The sequence below is a fragment of the Etheostoma spectabile genome, chromosome 3 (assembly GCF_008692095.1).
Source record: "Etheostoma spectabile isolate EspeVRDwgs_2016 chromosome 3, UIUC_Espe_1.0, whole genome shotgun sequence".
NCBI classification, from domain to species: Eukaryota; Metazoa; Chordata; class Actinopteri; order Perciformes; family Percidae; genus Etheostoma; species Etheostoma spectabile.
Window position 1 is genome coordinate 32,315,174 of NC_045735.1, and position 12,416 is coordinate 32,327,589.

Sequence of the window (12,416 nt, forward strand, 5' to 3'; positions counted from 1 at the left end):
GGGTAAGGGGTTACTCGAGGCGCTTCCTTAGAGAGATCAAGGCGGAGGTCAGCGGCGGTCTCACAAACAGAGACCAGACCAGCACCAGTCAGCCGTCTGGCTCGACCCTCGTCCCTTTGGTCGTCACCTACTCGGAGAATCTGAGAAGCTTAATGCCAACAATAAAGAGGAACTTCCGGGGGGCGGGGGAAGAGTGCGACGTGCTGAGGGACTGCCGCATGATCTCCGCCTACAGGAGAAACAAAAACTTAAAAGACATGTTAGTTCACACGAATTTAAACAAGAACAAGGACCCTAGGGAGGCGCTTCGAGGTTCGGATATTGGTTTTATTCATCTCCCCCACATTTTTAACCCCCACAGCCGAGCTGGTTTTAGCCCTTGGCAGGTCCTGCAACACACCACCATTAATGTGGTCTATGCAATTAGGTGCAGGGCCTGCCATAAGTTTTACGTGGGGGAGACAAGAAATGCTCTTTATTTAAGGATAAAACAACACCAATACATTTTAAATAAGGGCGATGGCACAACTGTTTTATATGCACATTTTAAACTCCACGGCCCTCAAAATGTTCAGAGCATGGGCCTGGAGAGCAACAGAACCTGGACCACGGGTCAGCGTCGGGCAGCGGAGAGGAAGTGGATCCATTTTTTAAAAACCATAGACCCTTTGGGTCTGAATGAAAAGTACTTACATGGGTCCACTTCTCTTTTTAATTAAGTTTTTAGTTTGCAGAAACCCTTCCCTCCCACTGTTCTGATCTCCTCTCTCCTCAGGTTTTATCGGGACCTCCGCTGCAGTACACTAGAACCAGTCTTTTAACCCCCTTATATGTTCTCCTTCCTTTTCCTTTCTTTCTATTTTTATAACTCTCTGATTTTATGTAATGCCTTTCAGATTTTATTACTATTTTTTTCTTTTTTTCCTTTTTAGGTAACTGATTTCTGCCTGCAGGTTGGTTCCGACCTAAATATAGACAGACCTTTACATGTTCACTCTTTTAAATAAAGCTATTTACTAGATGCCTTGGTGATCCTTTATAAATTTTCATTTTTTTGGGCTTTTATATGTTATATTTTTTTATGTTATATTTTAATGATATTATTAATATTTATTATCTTGTTTTGCAACATGAATTGCTTGCCTCTGGATTTTAGCATGATGATACACATACCATTGGTTTTATGCATGCTTCTAACTTACACCACTTCTAATTTTATCCTATGATGTATTTTAAATGTTTTATTGTTATTAATTATTTATTTATTTATTTATTATTGCATGGCACTTTTTATCTTTATAAGCACTTTTTAAAGCACTTATTTACTAATTTTAATGGTATATGTACTTTTTAGCCTTAGGGGCAAGTAATTCAAACAGTATTTTAGCACTTTTAAATGTGGTTATGTCAAAAGAATATTTTAATATATTTTAATTGGATCTCTTTTAAACAGGACACCGGGCATTACATTTAGTAACACAACTTTTATTTATTTTATTTATCTTAACTGTTCTTTTCTTCTTTCGCCCCCCCCCCCTTCTCTTTTATCTATTTACAATGTATATTATATATTTGAATTATTGTAATTTTATTTATTATGGAGGGGAGAGGAGCTGAGCAGGAGTGGAGGAGACCTTTCATTTAAAGTTTTATGTTCCCTCTGTCCGTCTGATCCTGTGGTCCTTTGGCCCTGCTCTGAGCATATGGCCTTCTTTTAAACAGTTTTTTAGAACCAAATCAGGTCTTTTAAGGAAATTTTAAGTGTTTTAATCACACCGGGGGTCCCCTTGTGCCCGTGCCCCTCGCAGTGCCCATCTAGGGCGCTGCGCTCTACTCTAAACCTAACCCCTAACCCTAACCCTAACCCTAACCCTAAACCCCTAACCCTAACCCAACCTTCCCGTTGTTGTCCCAAGTCCCTTTATTGCTGTCCTAAACCCAACCGTCTATTGCTTTCCTAAACCTAAACCCTAACCCTAACCCCCTAACCCTAACCCTAACGCCCCTAACCCTAACCCAACCTTCCCGTTGTTGTCCCAAGTCCCATTATTGCTGTCCTAAACCCAACCGTCTATTACTTTCCTAAACCTAAACCCTAACCCTAAACCTAAACCCTAAAACTCTAACCCTAACCCCCTAACCCTAACCCTAAACCCCTAACCCAACCTTCCCGTTGTTGTCCCAAGTCCCATTATTGCTGTCCTAAACCCAACCGTCTATTACTTTCCTAAACCTAAACCCTAACCCTAACCCCTAACCCTAACCTTAACCCTAACCCTAATCTTCAGAGACCGCCCCGCCTTGCCGTGCCACTCTGGACACCAGCAGCCCTGTATCCCAGACTGATGCTCCTGCCTCTATTCCCCCTTCCCCTCTCTTCTGTTCCTCCATATCCCCTCATACCAAAACATTTAAACCTAATTATCATATGGCTCGCCCCACCCGGAAGGCCACCAACTGGTCGTTCCAAGGCAAAAAAGAAGTTCTAATTCTCTGCGACTCAAACATCAACAGGATCTCACCTTACACTAACCCCAAGATGCAGCTGGACAGTTATCCGGGGGCCAAACTCTATCATTTCATCGAAGTCTGTAAGAAAACTGCCCCCAATCCACATCCCAAAATAGTGATCATATCCGTTGGAATCAATAAAAAAGATGAAGACCCCAATCATGCAAACAACTCAAAATCCTCTATAAACAGGCCACAGAAACATTCCCAAATGCAGACATTTATTTCCCCATCATTAACTTCTCACCTCATCTTACCAGCACACAACAGGACAATCTTACACTCATCAATAACACCATAGCCACACATTTACCGTTCCTGGCAGAAATACCACACAACACATTCACCACACAATCGGATAACATTCATTGGACGACTACTACAGCACAGACAATCTTCGAGTATTGGTGCGAACAGCTAAATTTATAGACCAACCCAAAACCAACCCGGCCATGGCTTGCACTAATATAAGCAACCCATCTGATGACCTGATGTCACTGCTAAACGTGATCTGGACTGGACCTCCTCCTCCAACATCTTAAATTTATCTACACTCTTCAACCCATCACTTATGCAGCTCTCAGTTTTAGAAAAGGGACTCTCTTTCATTCCACAACCATCACATTTCGATTGGGAGGAATTGCACAGGGATCTCCACAAATACCATAGACGGATCAAGTTAATCAGCCATTTTCACGCCCATAACCAACCACACTCAGCTCACCCATTTACTCAACCGTCCAACTGGGAACCACTCCAGCATCAAGTCAACCCTGCAATTAAAAACCTTATCCGGAATAACAAGCAGACCCTCCGTTCATATCAACCACCACCAAAGGCCCCCGACAACTTGTCAGATGACGAGCGTCGGGCACTATCACAAATCCGACAGAACCCAAATATAATCATCAAACCGGCTGACAAAGGATCCAAGATCATCGTCATGGACAGAAGCCAATACCTCACTGAAGCCAACAGACAACTATCCAACACCGTACACTACCAACCCATCCCATCAGGTATTCAACTACAAACCCAGGCACAACTGAGGGACATTATCCAATCACTTTACAACAAGAAATTCATCACAGCAAAACAGAGAGATCACCTCTTCGGTCCAAACCAACCACGCCCTAGATACTTCTACCTTTTACCTAAAATCCACAAAGAGCCACACACTTGGACCATTCCCTACACGGTACCCCCTGGCAGACCTATAGTTTCCGATTGCAACAGTACATCTTACAATATTTCCACGTACATTGACCATTTCCTTGGACCCCTCTCGAATCAACACCCAAGCTTCATAAAGGACACTTATTATTTTCTGGACATCATCAGACCCATGTTGGTTCCCCACTGTTCCCATCTTTTCACCATTGACATAGACAGCTTATACACCAACATAAACACCGCATCAGGACTACAGGCAGTACAATCAGTCTTCAAAAAACACCCTAACCCAAGGAGACCGGAAAAAGAAATCATACAACTCCTGAAACTGTGCCTCAACAATAATGACTTTGTATTCAATAACAAGCACTATTTACAGATCCATGGGACAGCTATGGGACAACGATTTGCGCCATCATATGCTAACATTTATATGAGCAAATGAGAGAGAGAAGCACTAACTAAATGCCCATATCAACCCCTCCTCTACCTCCGCTTCCTGGACGACATATTTGGCATCTGGACACATGACATCACTCTCTTTCCGGACTTCATCAAAACTCTTAACGACCATCACCCCTCTATTAAAGTCAAATACATATTACATCCAACACAGGTTAACTTTCTGGACACCACAGTGTTTCTACAGTTAATCAATCCATTGCAGAGCTGTCTCCTCACAAAAGTTTTTTTTAAACCAACAGACACACATGCACTACTCCACAAAAAAAGCTACCATCCAAAACACACATTTAAAGGCATCATCAAATCCCAAATCATAAGGTTCCACCGCATCTCTTCTCGCCCACAGGACTTTCAGACAGCCATCACCACCCTTTTCAAAAACCTCAGATCCAGGGGTTACAGTAAAAGGTTTCTCCGCTCTGTTAAGAACAACACAATATCCGCCCTCATTCCCAATAGTTCTGCTCAACCCCCTACAACCCAAACTACACTTCCCAACCCTTAAGTAGACTCTGTTTCTAGCCCTCATCCTTTCTCAAACTTCAAACACCACCATGGGGGCGTCTGTCCCAAACCCTACCTCTTGCCTAATCCTAACCCTTGTCTCAACCCCCACCCTAATCAGGGTTTACGTCCCACCACCCTCCACTATGACTCCTTCAATCACAACCCTACTTGTCTCTCCCCTAACCCCAACCAGGGGGTGTATCCTAACCCTAACCCTAAGCCTACCCCAAAACCTAACCCTAACCCTAACCCCAACCCCCTACCTGAAAGTGCACCCTTGTCCCAGAACCCACACAAAAAATTGTCCAACCCATCAGTTTCTAGGTCTTCAATCACCCAAAACATCATACCGCTTGTGTCTACCTATTCTCAGCGCACAACCAGGTTACACTTCCATATCAAACAGAATTACACCAGCTTAAAATGGCAACATCAGGCCTTTCAGAATTACAATACCATCTCGGCTTACCGGAAGAACAAAAATCTCCAAGGAATATTAGTCCGTTCGCAGTATACAGACCACAAACCAGTCACAACCATACAACATAGCACCCTCTATAAAAACCGAAAATTCATCTTTAACCCACATGGCCAGACATCCCACCCTGTTCTTCAATCATACTCCCTGAACACCAGCAATGCTGTTTACATCATTACATGCACTATCTGTCACAAACACTACATAGGGGAAACAAAACACACCATACTCACACAGCTTAAACAACATCTATATAACATTGGGGAGGGAAAACTTGCCACACCCATTGTTAAACACTTTCAAGAACATTCCACCAGCCATCTCACCATCTCTGGACTGGAGTCCAATGACCGCTGGACCGTGGGACAAAGAAAGAGAGCCGAAAAAATCTGGATCCACCTTCCCTACAGGTCTAAATGACGTTTAGTCTCCCCAACCCACTATACCCTGTATGTTTTTTGTTATTTATGTTGCCGTTGCATGTCCCCACCTCCGCCTTCCCTGGCGGGGGCTTGAACCCTGGTCTTCCAGGGGAAAGGCATCGGAGCTTCCTCTACCTTATCTGTTTTCCTTTCCCATTTCTATATGTTCTTAGATTATCTAATTTAATTCACATATATTTAAGCATGTTCTTATCTAACCTTTTACTTAATTTGTTATTATTTAGAATTGTGTTGCATGCCCTTCATTGCCTGATGTACAGTTTTTTAAGCACTTATGTAACCCATTGTCTTTGCATGCTTCTTATCCAAATTTTATGAATTGCTTGTGTTAATTTATTATGTATCTATTTATTTACTATTCATTATTTATTCCAGTACCTCTGGAGGTGTGATATGATTTTACTGGCACTTTTATTTTGCCTAGCACTTATATTTATTAAACTTTATCAGTGTGCATGCTTATGTTGTATTACACTTTGTTTAACTTAAAACTGGAGCACTTATCTTAACTCTTCTTTTAGACCTTTTCATTGTTGTGTTGTTTCAATCTTTTTTCTTATTATATGTACTTCTTTCCCCATAAAGTAAATTCCATTCCTAACTAAAAAGACACCTTGCTTCCCTCATAATTGTACACGAAGGCCCAACGTGGTCCTGTGTCAAGCACTACCCTTTGTCCTGCGGTTCACTGGTGTCACCATGCCTGGGTCTCTTACCCTGCTCCCCTGGGTCCTGGGGTCACCAGTCCTACCCCCAAACCAGTTCGTCTGCTAACTTCGGATACACAGTCCATCTCATGAGGTTATTTATTCAAAACCTTTTTTTTTTTTCTTTTTTTTTCTTTTCTTAGATCAATAGGCCAGTGCCAAAAAAATTAAAACCCTTACAGTGTAAAACCTAACCCTAACCCTACCCTAACCCTTACCCTTACCCTAACCCTTACCCTTACCCCTAACCCCTAACCCTACCCTAACCCCTAACCCTAATCCCTAACCCTAACCCCTAACCCTAAACCCCTAACCCTAACCCAACCTTCCCATTATTGTCCCAAGTCCCTTTATTGCTGTCCTAAACCCAACCGACTATTGCTTTCCTAAACCTAAACCCTAACCCCCTAACCCTAACCCTAACCCCTAACCCTAAAACCCTAACCCCTAACCCAACCTTCCCATTATTGTCCCAAGTCCCATTATTGTTGTCCTAAACCCAACCGTCTATTACTTTCCTAAAACTAAACCCTAACCCTAACGCCCCTAACCCTAACCCTAACCCTAGCCCAACCAAAACCATCCTGTTGTTTTTTTTCCTAATCCCAACCTTCCCATAGTTGTCCCAAGTCCCGTTTTTGCTTTCCTAAACCCAACCGTCTATTGTTTTCCTAAACCTAAACCCTTACCCTAACCCTCTAACCCTAACCCTAACCCTAGCCCAACCTAAACCATCCTGTTGTCATTTTCCTACACTCAACCTTCCCGTTGTTGTCCCAAGTCCCGTTATTGCTTTGCTAAACCCCACCGTCTATTGCTTTCCTAAACCTAACCCCTAACCCTAACCCTAACCCCTAACCCTAACCCTAAACCCCTAACCCTAACCCAACCTTCCCGTTGTTGTCCCAAGTCCCTTTATTGCTGTCCTAAACCCAACCGTCTATTGCTTTCCTAAACCTAAACCCTAAACCCTAACCCCCTAACCCTAACCCTAAACCCTAAATCCTAACCCTAAAACCCTAACCCCTAACCCTAACCCTAAACCCCTAACCCTAACCCTAACCCAACCTTCCCATTATTGTCCCATTATTGTTGTCCTAAACCCAACCGTCTATTACTTTCCTAAACCTAAACCCTAACCCTAACGCCCCTAACCCTAACCCTAGCCCAACCAAAACCATCCTGTTGTTTTTTTTCCTAATCCCAACCTTCCCATTGTTGTCCCAAGTACCGTTTTTGCTTTCCTAAACTCAACCGTCTATTGTTTTCCTAAACCTAAACCCTTACCCTACCCCTAACCCTCTAACCCTAACCCTAACCCTAGCCCAACCTAAACCATCCTGTTGTCATTTTCCTACACTCAACCTTCCCGTTGTTGTCCCAAGTCCCGTTATTGCTTTGCTAAACCCCACCGTCTATTGCTTTCCTAAACCTAACCCCTAACCCTAACCCCCCTAACCCTAACCATTCCGTTGTTATTTTCCTACACCCAACCTTCCCGTTGTTGTCTCAATTCCCTTTATTGCTTTCCTAAACCCAACCGTCTATTACTTTCCTAAACCTAAACCCTAACCCTAACCCCCCTAACCCTAACCCTAGCCCAACCGAAACCGTCCCGTTGTTATTTTCCTAAACCCAACCTTTCTGTTGTTGTGCCAAGTCCCGTTACTGCTTTCCTGAACCCAACTGTCTATTGCTTTCCTAAGCAGTCGGCTGGGGGTCCGCTTCGTCGGCGGGAGCCGGCGGCTGGGGGTCCGGGTCGACGGCGGCAGCAGTCGTCGGCTGGGGCTCCGTGGCGGCAGTCGTCGGCTGGGGCTCCGCGGCGGCAGTTGTCGGCTGGGGCTCTGTGGCGGCGGCAGGCGGCGTCTGGAAATCCGCGGCGGTTTCCAGGGAGGACCGGTCGGTTACGACTCCCCGGGAATCGGTCTCAGAGGGCTCCGGGAGGGGACCGAACTCCGCGTCCACCTGTTCCCACCGCACCATCATGAGGTGCCAAGTCTCTGTGGAGTCCACCTCGTGCATGCGACAAAACGCGGCGGACATAAGGTCCGCCAACGGGTCGAGTGGGTGGAGGAGCGGCTGAAACCGATACTCCGCTGGGTCCATATTTAGGCCAGATCGTTCTGTTACGGGACAGAAAGAGGACCCAAACGCAGAGTAGTAGAATCACAACAAAGGGATTTATTGTCCACACACAGGAGAAGAACGGGGGAGGTCCAACAGAATATCACAAAAAGGCACGTGGGAAGATCAAAACTCCAAACAGGGAAACCAGGGGACACTCACGGGGGATCTGCCGGCACACCAACGGAGACACAAGGGCTGGGTAGGCAGACAGGACGGCAGGCAGATAAACTGGCAAGCAAGAGGCAAACTAGACGTCATGAAGCACAGGACAAAGGAAACACAGAGGTTAAGTACAAGAGGTAACGAGGTAATGGGGAACAGGTGAGACGTCAGGTGAATCACATTAGGGTGGGGCTGGACAATCAGACAGGCAAACGTAAAGCTAGACAAGACAAGACAAGACAGGAAGCTGACTACCAAAACAGGAAGCAGAACACACAGATACAGGGAAACATAAGACAGGATCCATAACACCAGACTAGGGAGAAAACCGAGACAAAAACACAGGGAAGGCCAAACGGGGAAAATAACCCCCAACAAAACCCCAAACCACAACATCGCCAAACAGCTGTGTGACTTTCTGCATAACAACAGTTTATTTGAGGACTTTCAGTCAGGATTTAGAGTTAATCATGGTACAGAGACAGCACTTGTGAAAATTACTAATGACCTCCTAATTGCATCAGACAAAGGACTTATCTCTGTACATGTGTTATTAGATCTTAGTGCTGCATTTGATACCATTGACCATCATATCTTACTACAGAGATTGGAACATTTAATTGGCATTAAAGGGACTGCTTTAAGCTGGTTTAAGTCTTATTTATCAGATCGATCTCCGTTTGTTCATGTTAACTATGAATCCTCTGTGCACGCCAAAGTTAGTCATGGAGTCCCACAAGGATCCGTGCTCGGTTCAATCTCTTTCACTTTATATATGCTTCCTTTAGGCAATATTATCAGGAAGCACTCCATAAACTTTCATTGTTATGCAGATGATACTAAATTATATCTATCAATCAAGCCGGATGAAACTAATCAGTTAGCTAAACTTCAAATGTGCCTTCAAGATATTAAAACCTGGATGACCTGTAATTTTCTAATGTTAAACTCAGATAAAACTGAAGTTATTGCTCTGGGACCCAAGCACCTCCGTGACGGACTATCAAAAGTGATAGTTACTCTGGATGGCATTACCCTGGCCTCCAGCACCACTGTGAGGAATCTTGGAGTTATCTTTGATCAGGAAATGTCCTTTAATTCCCACATAAAGCAAATTTCAAAGATGGCCTTTTTTTCATCTACGTAATATTGCAAAAATCAGGAATATCCTGTCTAAAAATGATGCAGAAAAACTAGTCCATGCATTTGATACTACTAGGCTGGATTACTGCAATTCTTTGTTATCAGGCTGCTCGAAAAAATCCATAAAGACTCTTCAGGTTATCCAGAATGCTGCAGCACGTGTTCTGACAGGAACCAGGAAAAGAGACCACATCTCTCCTGTTTTAGCTTCTCTGCATTGGCTTCCTGTAAAATCTAGAATAGAATTTAAAATCCTTCTTCTCACCTAGAAAGCTCTTCATGCTCAGGCACCATCTTATCTTGAAGAGCTCATAGTACCTTACTACCCTACAAGAGCACTACGCTCCCAGAGGGCAGGGTTACTTGTGGTTCCTAGAGTCTCTAAAAGTAGAACGGGAGCCAGAGCGTTCAGTTATCAGGCTCCTCTCCTGTGGAACCAGGTTCCAGTTTGGGTTCAGGAGGCAGACACTGTCTCCACATTTAAGAGTAGGCTTAAGACTTTCCTCTTTGATAAAGCTTATTGTTAGGGAGTGAGGAGTCGCAGCGTCCGCCTAACCCGGCCCATCTGCTTCTCGTCATGGTTGTGATATTTATCTATCGTATAATCAAGCATATAATAAAACTAAAGGGAGACTTGGCATACAGCCCGCTCCGGTTGGGGAGAGTTCTAGCCCGACCAGGCTCCTCTCTTTACCCTGTCTCTCTTGGTTTTGCTGTAATAGTTTTAGACAGCTGGGGGCATACTTTGATACACTAAGCTCCTCTCTCCTCTATCTTCCTATCTTTTCATTTATGTGCATCCATGTCCCAGAAATGCATGTTACTAACCCAGCTCTGGGGAGTCATTCCCCAGAGTTCTTATGTTCTTATTTCCCCAGCATGTTCCCTCGTATCAGGGATACTCCAAAATCATGGTAGCAGCTGTCGCCATGGTCCCGCTACATGTTCTGCGGTGCCATGTTCATCTGCTACACTCTGTAGTGCCCAGCTACGTCCTTCTGTGCCTTGTAATGCCACACAGTGCCCTGCTATGCCATGAACTACTAAAAAGAACTGCTAAAAACTACTATTTTTTCTATTTTTGTTATTTCCACTAACCCCAACCGGCCCATCAGACACCGCCTACCAAGAGCCTGGGTCTGTCCGAGGTTTCTGCCTAAAAGGAAGTTTTTCCTCGCCACTGTCGCACTGTTGCTTGCTCTGGAGGAAACAACTAGACCTGTTGCGTCCTTGTAAATTCTGGAGTGTGGTCTAGACCTACTCTATCTGTAAAGTGTCTTGAGATAACTCTTGTTATGAATTGATACTATAAATAAAATTGAATTGAATTGGACTTTTAATTGGCACTTTAGGGATTTATGGCTTAGACTAATGCTGTTTATGTGTAAAGGTTATATTTTTTTTTTCTGTGATTTGTCCTCAGACCTGCTGTACTTTCCTATTGACTATGGGATCAGGTCAGAGTTGACTGTGGGAAAGAGTTTTATTTGGCATTATTTATACAGGAAAAGCTGGCAGAATACAGACACAATACGCAAAGGCAGCCTTACCTTCAGACTCCTTCTACAAGGGTGAAATAAATGTTTTGTTAAAAATTAATCCAGGTTTCTTCCAATCGTATTTCAAATGAGGGCTGGCAGACTAACACTATCCTTAAAAACCTCCACAGAACCATGTGATCGAGAGAATGTGGTCAGAGGTGAATGCCAGAGTCAACTACCCTTTAAAGACAGCTTTGGTAGAGATGGTGGACCAAGAGGACGTTGATATGGAGGACAACACATCAAAGTATTGTGTGTCAAACCTGACATGCCAGCTGGCTAGGATTGGCATCACAAAAGTTACAGAGGCATGGAATGCACACAGGATCCCGGGTATAATTAATTTATTATTACTGGCTACTTTACTGTCATGATTTATTAATTAAGCAGTTTAAATCAGTTTTGCTGTTCTATAATAGATTTCAATTTGTATTGGATTAATTCATTTGTAGCTCAAATTAAACTGCAAATATATATTGAAACTACAGTACATGGGCGGATTCAACATGTAAAATATGTTTTGTTTTGCAGGAAAGGGAATACCAAATGAACTGGCTAAAGAAGGGTGTCCTGCAAAAATTCCTGCAGACCTTCTGTCTGTTGGTTCCGTTGCAGCTGACCCGTATCAGCAGGAAATGGGATCCACGTTGAAAAGGGAGTCCATTTTTGGATGTGATCCTTTCCACTCTGAAGAGGCACAACAATGGACTGAAACTGAGTTTGGTTCTCAATTTGACATGTTATCACTGTATGAAAAGGTGGTTCACTGTTACGGGGAAGGACGGACCCAAACGCACAGCTCAAGGTAACGGTATTTATTAAGGGGAAAAAGAGGGAAAGGGGAGTGGGAGGACAGAGGTGCGAGACCCGGGGATGGGAGCCAGGGAACAAGTGAGGGCTGAGGGATAGTGCGGGGAATGCCGGTGTTGAGTCCTGAGGGGACCGGGAGCGAAGGCAGGGAAGGAGGATGGCAACACGGGGTGAGGCAGGAGGACGAGTCCGGGGAGTAGGTGGCTCAGGAGGAGGCAGTGGGGGTCGGAGACTGACGCGTTGCAGCAGATGGGATGGATGAAGAGGTAAGTATAGGGAGTTAACATGCAAACAGATAAGATGCTAAGCCTTAGAGCTGTCGGTACAAGAAGTTCACCCAGGTAGTTGC

General features: G+C 44.1%; 1 long non-coding RNA gene across 1 annotated transcript; it reads left to right on the top strand.

Annotated features, from left to right (window-relative positions):
- Positions 1–11,192: 11,192 nt before the first annotated feature.
- LOC116670971 (uncharacterized) lies at positions 11,193–12,011 on the top strand. The gene is made up of 3 exons (XR_004327158.1): positions 11,193–11,287; positions 11,386–11,590; positions 11,789–12,011. It is a non-coding gene; the product is annotated as an uncharacterized LOC116670971 (long non-coding RNA).
- Positions 12,012–12,416: the final 405 nt, after the last annotated feature.